At 43.4% G+C, this 20,280-nt stretch overlaps 1 protein-coding gene across 1 annotated transcript in view; it reads right to left on the bottom strand.

The window, feature by feature from the left end:
* oc90 (otoconin 90) overlaps nucleotides 1-20,280 on the bottom strand; it is a 433,801-nt gene that overhangs the window by 99,846 nt on the left and 313,675 nt on the right. The window lies entirely within an intron of this gene.

Consider the following 20,280-nt stretch of genomic DNA (forward strand, 5'->3'; position numbering starts at 1 on the left):
TTTGAGCCCACCTTTCTTTCTATAAACCTGCCCTTCTAAAAATAGATGGCTTGTATTCAATCGAGTGCTAGGGGTCAGTAGGTAGATGCACAGCTACTGCTAGAGCGCCATCAGGTCATTTAATTAGACTCCTGATCTCATCTCAGTATACATGCACCAAGAGAGAATCCATTCATCGAGGGAAAAATGTCCCACTCCAGTACAGTAGGTGGCGATATTCCCTCTCTCAGATAGTTGTTATTGGACCTTCTTCCAGCTGACCCTGCAGGCGTTTGCAAATGTCAAAGGGGTCCCAATGCGATGCACACTGTCCCTCTAGCTTGTGGAGATTTCAAAACGGAGACAACAACGCGACGTCTGCTACGCTACGCACATACGCAGTTCGACCTCCAGGCCAAAGCACGGTCCCAGGGACTGTGGAGCATGCTCGGAGCGCCTTGTCCAGTTTGGGTCATCTTGCTGGACTTTGCTGTTTAATTGAGATTGAAATAGTATCTGTGTTTTTCTGAGGTTGCCAGGTGATGTAAAGATGAGTCGTTTTGAAGAGATGAAAAATGACCAAACCTGTGCTGCCGCTCTACAGAATGTTCAACGGTTGCCTTTAACTCTTTTAACCTTACAAGCGATCAGGTGACTAAAAGCTTCGAACAGTTCATAGTGACTAAACAAATGTATAATAGTTCCATTATTTTCCATTTCAAAACAGTTTGTTGGGCTTTTATTTTGAAAGTTTGTACTGTCCTACGCTAAGAGTGGTTTACTTCCTTTTTTAAAAATTTTAACCGTGCTTTTATTTTGAAATACAGTAAGGCCCATTTATTTTCGCACTGCATTGTGGGTGTTAAAATACGACTCATTTCCTGAAAGGATGCATCCAATCCATACTGCACAAAACCTGGAAGTTAGGGTTCAGTCGACTGAACAGCCTGCAGTCCATACTGAACTGTGGCTTTTCAGAAAGGGCCACTGAGGAGGACTAACTACGGTGAGCCTAGAGGGACAAAAAATCATTTCATTATCTTCTCATCTTTTTGGCACAGCAGTTATCGTGTAAACACTGACAGCCCTAAAACATAAATTAATGTTAGACTCGGGCTTCAGCGTCTGTGCCAGCTAAACGTCAAAGTTTGAATCAGTTTAACGCCGATGTGTCTGAAACGCCATTTATTAAAGAAAATAAACAAAAACAGATTCTACATCTTCAGGTTTTATAAATACATACAGTTAGTCCAGATACTCAGACCAGCTGCAGAACCCCCCCCCCCCCCAAGACAACAACCACGGAGACACTCAGTTTGGAGACGGGGCGCTGTGGAGGGGCAGACCTGTCACATTCGTTTATGAGACCGCCTGTGTGTGTGTGTGTATGTGTGTGTGTGTGTGTTTTAGGGCTGATGTTTGATACTGTTCCTTGGATGTGTGTTGAGCACAAGCCAAACACCATCACACAGACACACACACACACACACAGACACACACACAGACACACACACACACACACACACACACAGACACACACACACACACACACCCACACACACTTCCTGAGCCAGTCTAGCAGCTTGTCCTTCCCCAGGGTCCCCTGTCTGCCATGTCAGTCCAAGTCTGGGTGGATCATTATCATCACACACACACACTCATACACACACACACACACACACACACACAAACACTCTGACACGTACTTACGGTCGCCATCTTTGATTATACTGATAAACACATATTCAAAAACAAGCTGATTCAGATCATGATTAACTTCAGAACCGTGGAAACATGCGACGTCCTGCACACTGTTTGTTTCAGTCAGAGGCTCAGACATGCTGCATTTGTGTAAGCCTCCCCCTGTCCCACCATTAGCCCTGCCACCAGGTGGGGGAAGAGAGACTGCCACGCCCACTCAGGCAGTGGCAAACACTACATAATACTGTAGTACATACTGCACAATGCGTCAGATAGGAGCCTGTGTGTGTACCAAAGTGTCCCTCCTACCTGCTCCTCTGAATCCCCTCTGAGTGCAAATTGAACACAGGTGCGCAGGGAGGCAGAGGGGGGGAGAAGAGGAGGGTCACACCATACATACCCACGTCATTCAGTATACCCTTACACCAATTTGTCACAATTGAAGAAACTAACAGAGAAAATAGAGACCAAAAAGCATTCTGAAAAATGTTTACAATGTTGCTAATATAATTGTTTAAGCATACGTGCAGTCGCCCCCTGCTGGCCATTAAAATTAATGCAGGTTTAAGGTACTTCATCAGCTTTAATTTGCAGCTTATTCACAGTCTACAGAGAGTGAGCTTGATTGACATCTTTCCAACTCAGTGCCGCTCACCCTCTTCAGGGTTTGAACATTTTTCTGCTCACCTCAGCGAACCAAATGACTCCCATGAGGCCGTGCCCGATCGCCATCTCACCTGTGACGACTCTAAGGAAGGAGTTTCAGTTTCACGTTTTCAATGTGGTGGAATCTGTTTAGCCGAGAGGCCCGCTGTCATGATAAATAAAGTGTTGAGGTTTTTTTAATATGAAAAATACAATCAAACAAAAAACAAAAAAAAGGGAAGCTGGCGTATTCAGAGTTATTTTCAGTCGTCCTCGTTGCAGGAGGCTCAACGATTACAGCGTCTTCTCTCACTTTTTTTGTTCATTATATTTTCATTGGTGTAATGGTTGCTAAGCAACAACAGCAGTACTTCAGAGGAACACAGGGAGGAAATGCAGACGGGCTGAGTGGGTTTTTGATTAAAAAAGAATAAATCTTTGATCTTGTCGCTCTCTGCGTGTTAAAAACACAGGACTCTCAGTTAGACAGCGAGATTAGTTTTCATACAGGATTCAAACGTCGATGTAGCGAACAGGCTGCTCCTCAAACAGTGACAGCAATCTGGATGTCTGAAGCATGTAGTTAAAACAATGTTGTACCAATAACTAGGTGAAAACCAAAAGACTGGAGGTTAGTGTTTGGAAGAAAAACGGCCTTAATGTGTCTCTGGTGGTCTTCCAGTGTTGAAAAAAACAGACAGGGTTACACGTCTGAAACTGCAGCGTCCTTTACAGAAACAGAGAAATGAGGATCTTGTGTTTCCACAAGTGGCGATTCTGGAGTCTGTTGGGGTACTAGGCTAAAACTTACAGGGGGTTAACATACATTTAGCACCGTTATGTTATAAATATTCAAGCAACATTCAGTCATTTACTATTCGATGGTTGGGAGTTGTCAGATGGGGCCCCCTTAGGGAGGTACTACTGTCATTAAAGGTACCATATTATGTAAACACCTCATCATGTTCCTCTAACTCTAATATGTGTCTCTAGTCTGTCTACAAACCCCCCAATGATGAGAAAAGTCCATCCTCTCCGTCTTCTCCCTGCTCCACTTTTCAGAAAATGTGTGCTCAAACAGGCCGTTTGGAGATTTTCCCTTCATGACATCACAAAGGGCAGTAGCCCCTCCCCCAGGTGGGTGACACTCCCACAGCTAGGTGTTTGTTCTGCCCTCTGAGTCTGCCTTCTCACCGTAAACAATAGGACATGGAGCGAGAAAGCACCGAGTACACCCAAGCCCTTCCAGAGAGGGGGCGTGGGCAGGCACAACTCATTTACATATTTAAAGGTACAGACACAGAAACAGCCTGTTCTGAGCAGTGGAGGTTTGTTGTAAAAGTCTATTTATTAGAACTGTCAGCATTAAGTAGTTAAGCATGATTAATTAATGTCTTCAAGTAATGCATTCACTTTTGTATCTCATGTTATTTTGTCCCTTCAGGCTCTCCGTAGATAGTGGTCCTCAGTGTCTCCCTGTAGTCTCAGTGATGTAAAAGGACACTGCTGCATCTTTGAATGTCTCATTTCACTTTAACAAACTCTCAGACAGCTCAGCTGACGAGTCCAAAGTAACCTCCACCTTATGACATCACACATTGACCTATGACATCACATATTGACCTATGACATCACACATTGACCTCATGACATCACACATTGACCTTATGACATCACACATTGACCTATGACATCACATATTGACCTATGACATCACACATTGACCTATGACATCACACATTGACCTTATGACATCACACATTGACCTATGACATCACACATTGACCTTATGACATCACACATTGACCTATGACATCACACATTGACCTTATGACATCACACATTGACCTTATGACATCACACATTGACCTTTGTTCCTTTGAGATGTTTGACGTCAGTTTAGGATCCCTAACCACTTCCTGTTTCTGTGCTTAACTTCATGTCCTAACCTTCACTCTACAGGAAAGGCTCTACTGTATTTAAAAATAAAAGCAAGTAAAGTACTCTCACCTTAAGACAGTACAAACCTTCAAAATAAAAGCCTAACAATTTGCATTTTTAAATGCGAAAAAATTTAATTTCCAACATTCAATAAAAATGTGAATCATCTGACATCCCTACTTGAAATCCTTTATTTGTATATTTAAAATATTAGCAGCCTTACTGTGACACAGAAGACCTTTATTTTGGTTTTATTGGGATCTTATTAACACCCTTTATTTCACATCCACCGAGCTGACCTCCTCCTCTGGGATCAATTAAGATAATTTTTTTGTATCTTATCTTCGATCTGAGCGAGTATCAGCCGTGCTGTGAGTGCTGTGTCTTTAAGTGGAGTCGGTCGATGTCGGACGGAAGTGCTGTCCGATTTGAATAGTAGACTCGTAAGACGAAACAGAGTGTGTTTCCTAAAGCACGTTAAAGGTGTGAATTTAAGACGACAGAAATACCTCTCTGACTCTTTGTGTCAATGTGTGAGCTCTAAACTGTCAGCTGATTGTTCAACTGTAACATTGACTAAATGCTCCCATTAACCAAAACACAACCAACACATTCAGAACCAATGTGAAGTTTCAGTCATAGCAGAGTTTAATCCACAGACTCCTCCTCTTTGGGTTTTCTTTTCTCTGATAAAACTCTGTAGAAGCATTCTCCTCGTCACATTCAACGACAACTATTATTCTTAAAACTGGTTTAAACACGTTGGTGTTAACTGACATCAGTAACCTCTCCGTATAACTTGGGGTTAAGGGTCTTACCCAAGGACAGAGCAGACATGTTGCCATGGTGATTTCAAAAGCTGCCTGTCACATTGCTCAGGAGAAATCAGGGGGAAAAGCCCTGAAGGTTGGGTTCGTTGGCCCTTGGCTCTGTGTTCATTGTGCGAGTGTTTTCACTCGGCCGAAAACAAAATTTCAAACATGTCAGAGATGTAACCGAGGGTCGGGTCCGTCCAACAGATCAGGCCGTGATCAACCATCGGGCCTCGTTGTATCCTACACGGCAAATAATGCGTGTTTGGGCTTATTTCTGCCAAACCTTAAATCAGTCATGGGGCGAAGAAATGAGGTCAGAAATATCCTTTGTTCACAAAATGTATACCTGGCTGCTTATACAACGACGGTTGTAAAGCCACGGTTCAAAACCGAGAATAACTGAGCCTTAACAGCATCCTCTGTTTGCTGTTCTATCTAACTCACACCACACACACAGGAGCAGTCTGTGCAAAGTGTGCAGATGGTACTTGTTTTTACTTTTTTATTAATATCACAACTCATCTATCAGCATCATTTTATCGACTAACCTTTCAGTCGGAACGCCTTTCATTCATCTGCACTTTGCGGCTAATTAGTCGGCGTGTCCTTGAAGAAAAAAACTTCACCGCTGTTTTCATATATCACAGACGATGAATGCTGTCGTTTTCTTACCCTGCCATGACGCATCATTTCCTCTAACTCTTCATTAAATATCTCTATTTTTGTGTTGCCGTATGTTTACAGCCGGTCCCCCACCGAGCAGGACTGAAGTATCTGATGAATTATTTCTTTACAGAAAGTCAGCCCGTCCTGTGAATCATCGGGCCCCTCGCTCGGCTGAATTATAGATGGTTAAGCTCAGTGATTACGGCAGATTGCTGTACAATTGCCTGCGTCAGTCAACCGCGGCGCTATCGACTGTCCTAGATCCACAAATTCTACCTCGAGTGTCTCTCCTGGGATGGAGGGTGCTACTCACCGCTCGACTCTGCCTGAGTTTAAGAGGTTTATAGGCTGAGATGTGACATGAAATTCATCGAGAGTGAAACTATTTTTGGCTCTTTTCAAGTTTGCCGGCGTGATGATGGGCTGTGCTGGGACGGTTGTCAGAGCATTTTAAAGTGGAGGTTATTTTTGGCCTGAGATGAACAAGGTGTCTGTGTTGTTTTAGTCTGTCAGAGAGAGAAGAAGAAGAAGAAGAAGAAGGAGCAGAGACAGGAAGTCGTTTCAGGTAAACCTCTTACAGTAAAAGTTTCAAATCTTTCCCACACAGGATGACATCTGTAACCAAATATGTCGGCTACATGTCCCCTGAGTTCACACGGCAGCAAAACAATGTCTGACAGGTTCACTGATCCAATTCGACGTCTGATTTTTACGTTCAAAGGTGTGACATCATCAGGCCGCAGAGCCCCGGGTCAGTAAATATGTGATGCTCGATGGCCCCGATTCTAAAGTCGTAAATTATTTTAGAGATTTGGCAAATTTGTCCTCCGTAATGTTCTCAGTGACTTCAGTCTCCAGGGACTCTGAGTTTGATCTTTTACCGTTTACGAGAACAGAGCGCCAGCTGGCTTACAGTTCGCTTTTCGGGGGTTTCAATGGAGAAAAACATCAACATGTCGTAAATCACAGGAGAAACTTACAGTGAGCCACCTCAGATGTCGAGTCACGACTTAAAATGAAGTAAGGGAAAGTTTGATACGTCTGAATGTCTGGTCACTTTTTAGAAACATGAAGGAGTACAATGGCTGGGAGACGTCATGGTCTGTTTCCAGCCTTTAACCAAGACAAAGGTCAGATTTTTCTACTCTGTTTTTCAAAGCATAGATTGAAATAGAAAATAAATTTAAAAAATCATGAGAAGAAATGCCTTCGTTTTATAAAAAAAATAAACTGCAATTAAATGGAAATGTTAGATATGGCCTGGCACACACTCAAAGATTATGAAAATGTGAGACACCACACATGAAGACAAATCATGACGGATTAACAGCTCAGTTCTTACAGTGTGTGGTGAGCAACGAGACAACCGACTCAGACCGACAGATTCATTCAACAACAACCAGAGTCTGGACTCGCAGAACGTGGTCAAATACAACTTAAGAGTAAACAAACATGACGGTTGAGCTAAATGTGGCTAGCTGTTAGCTGGTACTCCTCTCCTCATCAGGTGGTTGCTGTGCTCATTTTAAGGTAAAAAAGTTGGTGGCTGAATGATGATTTTGTGAGCAAGAGGACAAACGGTTGAACGCGTTGATGTGATTTGTATGTCTGGGATGTCGGTCCTGAATCTATGACGTCCATTTAACTTTATGTTTTTGCATTTGCTGTTGTCGCCATGGTAATGTTTGTTGTGCTTCCTGCTTCAGTCAGCTTGCTTCCTGATTGGCTATCGTTCCGTTCGACATCCTCGGTGTTCTCCCCACACCACAGGATTACTGATCGTAAATATTGAACAACTTTAATATTTACGATTTCAAACCAAACGTCTTCTGAGCAGATCGGGGAGGGTATAATCTTAACACACCTCACACCACAGGAGAATCTGGAAAGATAATCTTTGGATCCATCAGATAGTCGGGCCTTTGTTGACTTTGGTCGGAAGGGGGGAATCAGAGCCAAAGTCGGCCCGATTATCTTGTAGTGTGTACCCCGCAACAAGCAAGCATTCAAATAGGCAGAAAGATGGAGGGGCCGTCACAAATAAACCACAATTAAATGGAAAATGTCAAATAAGACTCTGAATAATCCTACATCATAATAAGACATGAAATCAGATAGGGGAATATTTCATGTTTAAGATAAGTGATACATGTTTTATAATACGTGATTTAAACATCCCTGCGTCCCAGCTCTCTTTAAAATGTGAGTGCACAAAATCAGACGAGCTCGCTGCTGAAGAAACCAATCAAACTCATCCTGGAGCCAATCAGCAGATCTCTCCACAGGTTTGTGTCGTTTCTCTTCAACACACCTGCTTCCCTCGTCCTCCTGCTGATAGCTGACTTAAAGTGAGGGGTGGGGGTGGGGGGGTGTATCCATTTCAAAGGGAGAATATGGTGAGTGAGAGCTGTGGATAGAAAGTGAATGGTAAAATGTGAAATCAAACATTGATGAAGGGGATGTGAATAATTCAGAGGCAGGGTAGAGATCTGTTGTTGAGCCGGAGTTAAAAGAGCGACTGGAGATCCGACATCAGTGCTTGTTAGACGGGACGCAGAGATAACGCCTCCCTGAAGATGTGGTAAACTTGAGTTACATTTTAATACACACAGACAGCTGCATATATAGATTGTTGAATATAAACTGACAGAAATAAAGATTTGAATCTGTACAAGTTTTTGCCACATTTACAGAGCAACGTTTTTTTTAGAATGGGTGTGTATGTGACTTCCTGTTCTTCTGCAGCCGGTCTCTAGTGGACACTTGAGGAACTGCAGGATTTTACACAGCAACAGCTTCATTTTTCAACACTGGAGGTTGCCGCTCGGTCCACACGTGTTTTTATTCAGCGTCCTGTCGTATAATGTTCTATTCATCAAATTAAACTTATAATCCTAATTCAGTTGTTTGCTTAACTCAGTGTTTTGATTCTGACTCACACACATCTTCATCATTTAAAATATTTAAACTTCATCATTTAGAGATTATGATTAAACAGTAATTGAAAGTCAGACATCGTCAGACATTGTCAGTGTGTGTGTCTCTGCTCTGTCGACATGCTTTCCATCATGATCCTTCACAGGATTTGCTGTTTACCCCAAACGGAATAATTGGCTTTGTAGGCGTACACTGAATATTAACGTGAACTCCAGATGCCCCCCCCCCCCCCCCCCCCCAGCAGTCTGTGAGGAAGGACGTGAACTCTGAATGCTCAAATCTCAACATTTCCCTGAATTGAAGTGACGTCTTCACCAGGACTTCCTGCTCCTCTGACGGGCTTGCTGCAAGAATGTTTGAACTGGAAACTCGGACCCCTGAGTACGGACATTTTGGAGGCAGTGGAATTTGGGCGATGCCGACAACGAGTGGGAATTCTAATAATATCCTGATTAACTCACAGACAATTAACTCTGATATTAACGACAGATCCACGTCACCATAAACATTCATACCAGCAGTCTTATTTCAACTCTTACCTGCAATGTGAGCAATACTCCATAAGTGACCTTTAGATTTGACAAGATATTTATACAAATCTCACAAAGCTGATCCTTACTTTTCAGAAAATGTGTGCTCAAACAGGCCGTTTGGCGATTTCCCCTTCATGACATCACAAAGGGCAGTAGCCCCTCCCCCAGGTGGGTGACACTCCCACAGCTAGGTGTTTGTTCTGCCCTCTGAGTCTGCCTTCTCACCGTAAACAATAGGACATGGAGCGAGAAAGACCAGAGACACCCGAGCCCTTCCAGAGAGGGGGCGTGGTCAGACACAGCTCATTTACATATTTAAAGGTACAGACACAGAAACAGCCTGTTCTGAGCAGGGCTGAAATAGAGGGGTTTATAGACATGATCAAATACAGGATCAGAGTGGATTTAGAACAAGAAACTTCACACACATGATTTGAGGAGCTCTGAGACTTATTTACACTGAAGAAGAAGAAGAGGAGGATATGTCTCCTTTAAATAAATACTCAGAGAAAGGGAAAAGTGGCGGCTGAAGCCATGCTCCTGATCCTGGCTGCAGATTGAGAGAGATTGGGGAGGAGCTTGACTCAGGCTTTTGTAGTCAGCCCACAGGTGCAGCGGATCAGAGGTTGATGGGAGTATGGAGGTTAGGTAGTGCCTCATACACACATTTTTTGTGTTTGGCTTTTACTTCCTTTATTGGATAGGACAGTGGATAACGCAGGGAATCGGAGAGAGTGGGGAATGACTTGCAGGAAAAGGAGCAACAGGTTGGACTCGTGCTGCACGCATGTAAGACTACAGTCTCCATACATACCACTACCACTAGGCCATCTGCGCCCTGTAATTTTCTTTCTATACTATGCTCTGTTTTATAAATGAGATCCCAAAAATCAACCAAGCTCAACACCTGAGCTGCATTTTGTAGCGATGCATTTGCACTGTGCATCAACATCATCAAATAAGAGAACAGGAAGACTTTGACAGCTCTTTCTCTAGCCTGTCTCATATCTTTATTGTGTTCAGACACTTTCAACAGAAGCTCTTCCCTGCCTGTTATTCTTCTCCGCACATCTTCCGCTCAGTCCGCCTCCTCTGACTAACAAACCTCATTACACACATAACGCTGAGTGCAGACAAACACAGTCCCAGGGTTGTGTTATTTCATGCTGTTGTTTTTTTCCCCCCCTCCTTTGCCGAGTTTGTCTCTCTTCTTTTGTCCTCACTGACCTATTTGAGCACTTTCAGGTACAGCCACGGCCCAGCGAGACTCGTCGATGGGGCTCTGGGGCTTGTTGCCTAGCAACAGCCAGCAAGCCAGCTTGTGTGGTGGTGTGTTTTTTTTTAATTTTTTTTTTATGTAACAGTGGGTTTGATGGTTGAATGTAGGACGCTCGGTCTCTGAGGGGAAGTGTAAGGGATGTTTGTGTCAGCGACCATAACCCCCAAAAAGCATCAGCATGTGAGGAGCGGAGCGGATGGACAGTTAACAGCGAGTCCATCACTCGCTGATGATCTGAGTCTGAGTGTTAACAAGTCGTTTACAGGTAAGCGGATGATGAGGGATGGTGCCTTCATGAGATTCAAAAATGATTTGCACAAAAAACAAAAATAAAAGCTTGACAGGCAGAGGGCGCTGTTCTCTCTAAAACTGCAGACATGCAGTGGTGTGTTTATGGCGAGCAGTAACCTCTTGAAAAATAAAGACGAGGCAGAAGTGCTCAAAACTGTAGTTCCTCGAGTGTCCACTTGAGGCTGACTCAAAAAGCCAGAATAACACCCATATTAAAATGTCATGGTAGTGTCCTTAAAGGAGCAGTATGTAACTGTGACACCTAGTGTTTAAAATGGGTACTGCAGTCCAAATTCTAAACATTGTAGAGAGCTGTCTCCCCCCTCCTCTCTAGAGTCCATGCTCACAGGTCACCATGTGGTGGACTCTGAAGCTTCAGTGTTTATCCAGCTCTGCATGGGTCTGTAAACCTTTCTGTGTTCTAACCTCTCTCCATTTTTCAAAAGCATCTCCAATATTGATCCTAGTTTGAGCACGTTTCTGCTCGTGGAGCTTATTAGAAACATGCAGAGGCTTTTTAGGTCGGGTACAATCACTTCTATCTGAACCACTTCTCTTGCCCGCTTCCATCGCTGCAACACCCGCCTACCTTCTCTGGTTCAAACAAATCCAGAGCATTCAGGAGCAGAATCTAAAGTTAGAAGGAGGACATACTGACTGCTGCATTGTTGTCAGAGAAGCCAGCACTTCAACATAACATGTTTCCTTAATGTCTGATCACATAGTAAGCTACCTTTATCATTTCACTCATTACACATCTTACTGATTGGACTTTTAAAGTCAACTTTTCAGCTGGTGGCAAATTTAAACCATCGAGATGACAGGAAGAAGGGCTGAAGTCGGCAACACTCTGATTTAATCTGGACATTGAAAACTTGTGGAAATAAACTGCTTCAGTCGTTTGTTGTCAGCTCCATTTTTTACTTTCATTTCTCTCCTGCTAAGCGATGGATGAAGTCTAAGTCGAGTTGATCCTGATTATCCGTCTGAGGTCTGAACTTCCCTCCGTCTTCTTCCTCACTCTGTGCTCGTGTGCATGACAGGAGCTTCCAGGAGCTTCCTTTTTTGTTTTGTTTCATGTTCTTTACAGAATCTCAGAGATTCAACGCTTTCGCCTTATCGAAGTTGTGTGTCTGTCTCAGTTCTCACACACATTTAGGAACTGTGTATTTGCTTTTTGATCGTGGTTATTTGTGCGAAAACACGATCGCACTTATATCTGTGAAAGTGTGTGTGTGTGTGTCTGGTGTTATAAATGTGTGTGTGTGAGATACTCTCTTCCCTCCGCCTGTTGGCCCAGATGGCGGTCGACTCTTTGTGGTCAACTGAGGAGCATCACTGGCGGGAAAGAGGTGGTTGCCATGGCAAAAAGTGACGTCTGATGCATATTTAGACATCTTCACAAAGTGTTAGTTAGACTTGATTATTGGTTGAGTCTGACTTCAAAGACAGGAAAGCAGCAGTTTGTATTGATCCATTAGTTTGATCTCTTAATACATGACATATAAATAAATGTTTTGATGACGGCGTTCAGTCTGACGCCACGACAGCTTTCTGGTGGCTTACCGCAGCACAATGGAATCCTGTGCATTATTCTGTCTCTCCGGGTTTAGGGGGATGAGGCTGTGTTGGCGGGTTAATGGAGACTCGTATTATCCGGGAACATAAGCTCAGCTCTGGACTCCGTTTCAACTTTGCTTCTTTATTTGAACCAGACAACAAGCTCTGCAGCTCCGAGGTTCTAATCCGAGCTCAGCTGAGACGCCGGGGGCTCTCTGCTGCACATGTGTGTGTTTGTGTGTCACTATTAGGAAACAACAGAGGAGTGTGTTACAGCAACACACTATAAATGCTACACAATACTTTAAAGGCTTTATATGTGATTTTTCACACTTAAATATAATAGAAATCAAGTATGTCCTCTGAAAATAACTCTGTGAGTCATGACTGTCTACAATGAGTGTAACACCCGAGTCCCACTGTCTGTGATGTTTTCAGAGTTTTCAGAGTCCTATCTTCACTTTGTTTACATCGCCAGGCCGGCCGGCTGGCTGGCTCATCACCTTGCATATAAAAGTTGTTTAATTGAGGGACTAGAGAAAAGAAGAATAACATACTGTACTCACTGCTTAACTGTGTTTCTAGATCACGGTCATTACGGGTAAATTTACATGCAGTGTGAAGATACGAGTGTAATAAAGATCGCTAGCATTAGCATGCTAACACAACAATGCAGCGCAAGTTGTTTTCGTTTCATGCTGGTGCTCAAGGGCGACATCTGCTGGATCAAAAAAAATCACATATTAAGACTTTAAGGAAAATTCTGCAGGATCATTTAACCCACAACCCCTCCAACCCATAAAACTCATGTTGGTCTTTTCTTTCTCTCCACAGTTAGGAACAGCAGTGAAAACAACAACACCACTTCTAGCTTAAGAAAAAAACAAGATTACAGTGACCAGGATGCCAAGCTGAAATCTTCAGGAGCCGAGTGCACCAGCTGGGCGTACACCTGGATGTAACAGTACGTCCAACTTAAAGCTGAAAGTTGTACGGCGGCTGTGGTCCAGTGGTTAGGGTTAGTTATCATCGTGTCAGAGACCTCTGGGTGCAGAAATGAGCCAAACAGACGAGGACCTCGGCCTCAACTTGACCTCTGACCCCCTGAATTCTAAGCTGGCCTGGATACTGAAACTCATTAGAGCCTGTCTGGTTGTTGTGGTCTGTTCCTGCTTCACTCTTTGTGATGCTGCTTTTCCATTATTCACTGAATGTGACATGTTCCCCTCCAATATAATGAGAAACAACGCGTCTTACAACGTGACTGACAGCACATTATTAAAATGTGTCACTCAGGGATAGTGTAGAGGACAAACACAGAGAACACGCATTAATGGACTTTCTGTTTGTTTAGTTGCATGAAAATGACTTCTTGTGGTCAGACTGCTACTTTAGCCATCCATCCATCCATCCAACCATCCATCCAGCCATCCAACCGTCTGCCCGTCCGTCCATCCATTCTCTCCACATCAGATATTCAACACATCCCTCCCTCCAGTAAAGTTTTCTCTTTTTTTCCCAGGAGAATCGGAGGCGCTCCTTTGCCAGATGAGGATTATAATCCCTGCAGTGAGTTCCAGATCTATCCAGGGGTCTTCAAAACCTCCCATGAGGCGTCTGAATCAGATGCCCCAACCACCTGAGCTTTTTTTTTTTTTTTTGACACGGGATCAGCGGCTCTGCTCTGAGCTCATATAGCTCTATCTCTACGGCGGAGCCCATCCTCCTCTCTATGGAGGAAAAGTCATTTCAGCCGCTTGTATCCCTGACCTCATTCATTCTGTCACTTCTCAAAGCTCATGACAGGAGGCGAGGGCTGGAACACTGACACACCTGTAAATCGAGAGCTTTGTCTTCCTGCCCAGATTTCTTTCCACCAAATGTGATGCTCCCCTGTGAATAAGATCCTGAGCTTCTTTAGCTTCTCGGCTTTGGGCATCGTCTCCGTCTGACAGCAAAGGAACAATCCCCCCTGCTCAGAGAACCATGGCCTAAGACCTAGAGGGTCTGACTCCTGACCCTGGGGCTTCTAACTCTGTGACCAACAATAACATTTTTTGCTAGATTCAAACCTGTGATATTGAAATTACATTGAGTCTGATCTTTTTTTTTACTCTTACTTGTAATTTTCTTTGATTGTTTTAATGAAGAAAATCACACAAAACATAAGTTTCTATCTTAAGTCTAAACACGTGTGGATCTCAGGATGTGAACCTGACTTCTGCCCTTCTTCACACCCACAATCGACCTCCCCTGTGTTTCCGTTTCCGCAGAGATGTTGAACTTCCTACTCTCCATGAATGGAGAAATGTCCTGGCAGCAATTACACACCTCATCAAAGTATAATTATCAGATCAAAGTAGAAGTTCAGTTTGAAGGAGGTCAGCTGAATCTGTGGTTTGAGAGATGATGAGTGACATGCAACAGGTGCTTCCACATTCACACCAACACCTTTATTCTTTGATGTTTGCTCTCTTAGCTCGAACTCTGTAAAGGGAGAGAGTTAGGGTCAGATGTGAGGGATTTGTCTGGTCGAGGAGTTTTCTCATCTGCACTCCTGAAAACTTTGAAATAGTTTCAGGAGGTCTGCTCTCGAAATCCTCCTTACCTGGTTGTTCACACAATCTATCCCTGTGGGACAGGAGGGGGGACAGGGGGTCTCCTGAGGTAAGACGTGTATTATACTATTGGTTCCCAACCTGGGGTCTGGGGTCTGGGAGGAGGCTCAGTCTGGTCTGAGGCTGTCCATATAAGATTTCTCATTCAGCGGTAAGTAAACTCACAGTATAAACTCCTAAAGTCATCGGTGACGCTCTTTGAGTGTGGGCTAGAGCAGGCAAGAGGTAGAGAACGAGCAGGGAGACAGGGAGGCGTCTGATTGGTTCATCAGATTGGTACCTCGTGGCAGACATTGGTCGAAGTTTTTACAGAATTACAACCGATACCGATGACGAATTTTCTTTGTTCCTTTTTCAGAGAACATGAGTTATTAATTTCTAACAGGACCTAAAGATAATTTCAAAAAACATCTTAAAAAGTGGATCTGGAGGAAATGACCAACCCTGACTTTAAGAATAAAGGTGTGTAAGCTTGTAGCACTTACTTCTAACGCTCCAAAATTTACAGGAACCCTCCAGAATTAACACAACATAAAGATAAAACATCATAAATCTGGATTGTTTCTTCATCTTGACAAATGACATTCATGATGGATTAAAACCCGTTTGGTTAAAAGGGTGAGTATCGAGGCAGATTCACATTGCTTATTTCTCCTCCATGCATCCATGTAACCACAGAAACTTCATCCACACACACACACACACACACACACACACACACACACACACACATGCAGTCACACTCATGCACACACTGCATCCCTAACATGCCAATGGTCGCCATGGCAACTCCATTCTCCACATCTCTGCCTCCTCTCCTGCGTGTTCCCCCCTCCTCCTCCTCCTCCTCCTCCTCCTCCTCTTCCTCCGTCATGCCTACCAGAAAATCCATAGGAGGGAGGAGAACGATAGAAAAACTGCATCGATTTGTCCTGAACACACGTTTGTTTGTGTTTGTCAATGTTGTGGTGACCGGATGCTCCGAGTCGTCATGTTTGATTTACTGATTTATTCCTCTCTGGTGTTTGTGTGAAAGGACATTTTACTTAGAGCTTAGAGGAGAAAGGAAATGGAGGTGGACATTTGAGGAAAGCAAAAAGCTACAAGAGTGACAGATTACACTGGTTCATATCGTCTGTGTTTGTCTGAAGGTGTGGTCTTGGTCCAGACCGGTCTCTGGACCACTTTTTGAAGGTCTAGCTCTCGTCTCGTTGTCAGACTGGGCGGGCTCCAGATTTTGAGTCAAGACGGGTCAAGACCACGACTGATCGGCTATTTTACCGAGCCATTAATGTCAAATGATAAATTAAAAGAATTGAGATGAGTCACTAGATTTCAATTTCGATTAATCACATGTTTGCCCCAACCTTGGCAGCACACGTCATAATGATCACAAAATGATGAAGAAACAGTTCACAAACTATGAGTTCACAGCAAAAAACAATTAAAATGTGCACATTGGTTCACAGATAAAGTGCAGAAGTCGTCATCACAGATTACAAGTTAAAAACACATCAGGCTCTGTCCGATGGTCTCGTGTTGTATCGAGTGGAAGGCTTCAAGTGAATCCAGATCTGCAGTTTGAAGTCAATTTGCAGAAAGTTTCCTGCAGGGGGCAGCACTGAACTAAACTACTACTTTGAATTTCACAACACTTTTTGAAATGCTTTTACCTTGATTTTTTTTTGTACTGACTCAAGCTAAGGGTACTTCCTGTTTGGATACAAACCTGCTTTTATTTTGAAAGGGAAAAAAAAGGTTACAACATTAACTTTAAAAAAGGACAAAAGGACGTTGTGACCGATTGAAAAATGAAAACAGCCGAAGAAGACGTAAAAGGAAAAATGAATCGCTAAATTTCAATAGTTAATCTCAATGAATCACATTTATAATCGCATGTTTGAAATTCCATTATTTCGCATTTGAAAATGAAAATAGTCAGGCTTTTATTTTGAATGTTTGTACTGTCTACTGTACTTGCTGTGTGCTTTTATTTTGAAATAAAGTAAGGCCCCTCTGGTAGATGGAAGGTTAGGACATGAAGTTAAGCACAGAAACAGGAAGTGGTTAGGGATCCCATAGGAACGGTAACAAAGGTCAATGTGTGATGTCATAAGGTCAATGTGTGATGTCATAAGGTCAATGTGTGATGTCATAAGGTGGCTATTACTTTGGACTCGTCAGCTGAGCTGTCTGAGAGTTTGTTAAAGTGAAATGAGACATTCAAAGATGCAGCAGTGTCCTTCTTTTACATCACTGAGACTACAGGGAGACACTGAGGACCACTATCTACGGAGAGCCTGAAGGGACAAAATAACATGAGCGCCCTGATGTTAAAATATTCATGACTTTTAAGAAGCATCTCAGAAGTTCAAAAGAAACTGACCCCCAGCTTTCATGAAATCTTACACAGCAACACTGCATCATCACCTGGTTTAGTTTCATCGTCTTCACATCACTTCAGACACTTCAATCAAAGATTCACAGTAAGGCTGTTTGAAAAAGTCTGCACTTCCTGTTTTCACTTCCTCACGCTCCCCTCAAAATGTTCACAGAGCTTCCCCCTTCTCGACCGTCTGTATTTCTGTATAAATATATCTGTGATGCATTTCTCTTTGGCCTTAAATATGTGTTTATATCTCTTCTTGGTGAGTAGAAGTTTGCCATGGTAACAGGTTTTTATATTGTGTGTCAGCCGGGGTTTCCAAACATCTCCTGACAGATTTCTTTCTTCCTGCGTCTCTTTTAAATCAGAAAACATTTTCTCCTGATGTTCTCGGGTATAAAGTCCTCCTCTCCCCAACAGGGTCACAGCACCGTGCCGGCTGACTGGACAGAATGGACAATCACTAATATCTGTTTGCTTTACAGCCTGAAACTCTCCTCAGTGTCTGATGAGCTTCTTCTGCCATCTAGTGGACGTTTGCAGACACTGCAGGAGGTCTGTGCTGGAGCATATTAAAGTAAATCTCATATTGTGCTCTCTTTCTGTTTGCACAAAGACTGGACAACTGTCTCAGTTAGATCATGATCTGACACTGTTTTAAGGGAGTTTTGGTTATTTTCTTTAGCGTCATAGCAGAGATCAGATCTGCGTCGAGTCGTAACCCAACATATCTGTGTACAAACAGGATCCCCACTGAGGTAAAATCCTTGTTTTTTAACGACTAACCAGAGTTACATCCCTTTCTCTGAAGCCACCAGACTTCTCTAAACCACCTGTAATCAGAGACTTTGTAATCTGGATCCAGCGTTGAATCTGTGCCCGCAAAATAAAACGAAAGAAGAAGCAGGTCGAGGCAGCAGCGGCAGATCAGCACCTTTTACAGTAACTTACAGTAATCATTCACTTTTACTGACAGATTTTCGACAACACATGGGGGAGGGGGATCTGGAAGTCTGATCCCGCCTGTGAGCTGTGACTCGACACAGATTAGGCAAACTGTGAGACCAGGGGCGTATCTGGACTTTTTTGACTGGGGTGGCCCAACTGCGGCCCCCGACTTAAGCAATTATTGGCCAATTATTTATCTAACTTCCCCCATCATATCTACTTTATAAAACAAGATCATGGAAAAACATGTATATATATATATATACATCCATTGTCTGTAGCGCTTTTCCAGTTAGGGGTCGTGGGTGGGGGTCATTGGGCGGGAGTATGGGCTAAAAACCCTGGACTGGTCTCCAGTCTATCACAGAGCTGACCTATAGAGACAGCCAACCAGCCGCCCACGGGCCATTTTAGAGTCACGCCCCCTGCACACAAGACGATGATTTTTTTGTGAGATTTATGGTCTTGGTCTTGTCATGGCTTCACCCTGCCTTGGTCTTGGTCTTGACTCGGTCTTGATCCCTGTATGTCTTGGTCTTGACTCAGTCTGGTCCTGCCTTGGTCTGGGTCTTGACTCGGTCTTGATCCCTATATGTCTTGGTCTTGACTCGTTCTGGTCCTGCCTTGGTCTGGGTCTTGACTCGGTCTTGATCCCTATATGTCTTGGTCTTGACTCAGTCTCTCCCTGCCTTGGTCTTGGTCTTGACTTGGTCTTGATTCCTAAATGTCTCGGTCTTGTCTCGGTCTCGGAGCACTCTGGTCTCGAGTATGTCTTGGTCTCACTTAATGTGGTCTTGACTAAAACACTACCTGCATGTCACTTAGACCCCAACATTTGTAAAGAAAAGTCTTTAAAAGAGTTTTTAAAAACCTTAAGACCTTTTCACAATCTTAGGTAAACAGCAAACATATAAGGTCCCACTTAGGGTAGGGTTAGGGTTAGGACTAGGGTTTGGACTCACATAACAGCTGATACAACAGGTGTCATGTCCAGCCTTTACTTCTCTCACAGAGAAACCGAATTCGGACTAGTACGGGTCCTTCTCCTCTGCCTCGGCCTTTTCTCAAAGCTGAGGTTGTAAGACAATGAAGCTATCTCTGTGCAGCTGAACAGAACAGATGATCGGGTCTGTCGCTTATAATCACCCGTCAGCTCAGCCGCTCAGAGACCAGATGGTTCACCATCGTCATCCAGCAGGTGTCTGCGTTGACTCCCGGCTCCTCCTGTTCACGCTCGTCTCATGATGTGATTCATCAAAGGCTTTCCAAGAAAACAGCAGAAGAAGAAGAAGAGTTCTCATCTTCCTCTCATGTGAACTAAACAGCAGGATGCTCACTTCTCCTTTTTATCATTTCATCTTGATTCTAGTTCTTTATGTAGGATGTCTAGAAATAGAGCTTCAGGGTTCTTCGACAGACTTTGAATACTTCTGATTCCTTAATGTAGCGTTTAAATTACTGACATGTCATGGAAAAATAAAGATCTAACTCATCTTGTTGAGACTTCCCGCAGTGCCCTTTCTCCATATATTTGCTAAGTTTCACCAATTTATCAGATAAATCACAACATTTCAGTACCTCTGAACATTTTTCAGTTAGAACACACTAATAAATTGGTGATACTTAGTAAAAGTAATGTGCAGGATTTTTTCTTTTCAAGTAATAGTTTGTGGCCCTACGCAGCTACCTCATGAGATAGTTGGATGTGCAAACACCTCCTTTTATTTGCATTAAGGGCTTTCAGATTTGCATTTCAAAATCTTTATGAAATCTGAGGAAAGCAATCAGTATTCTCCCAAATTAAAAGTTGATCCCAGCTGTCATTGGGCGAGAGGCGGGGTTACACCCTGGACTGTTCACCTGTCAATCACAGAGACAGACAAACAGTCACACTAGGGGTCATCTAGAGATCACCAGTTAACCTAACCAGCATGTCTTTGGACTGTGGGAGGAAGCCGGAGAGAACCCAGACATGCACGGG

Source organism: Labrus mixtus, chromosome 8, assembly GCF_963584025.1.
Source record: "Labrus mixtus chromosome 8, fLabMix1.1, whole genome shotgun sequence".
NCBI classification, from domain to species: Eukaryota; Metazoa; Chordata; class Actinopteri; order Labriformes; family Labridae; genus Labrus; species Labrus mixtus.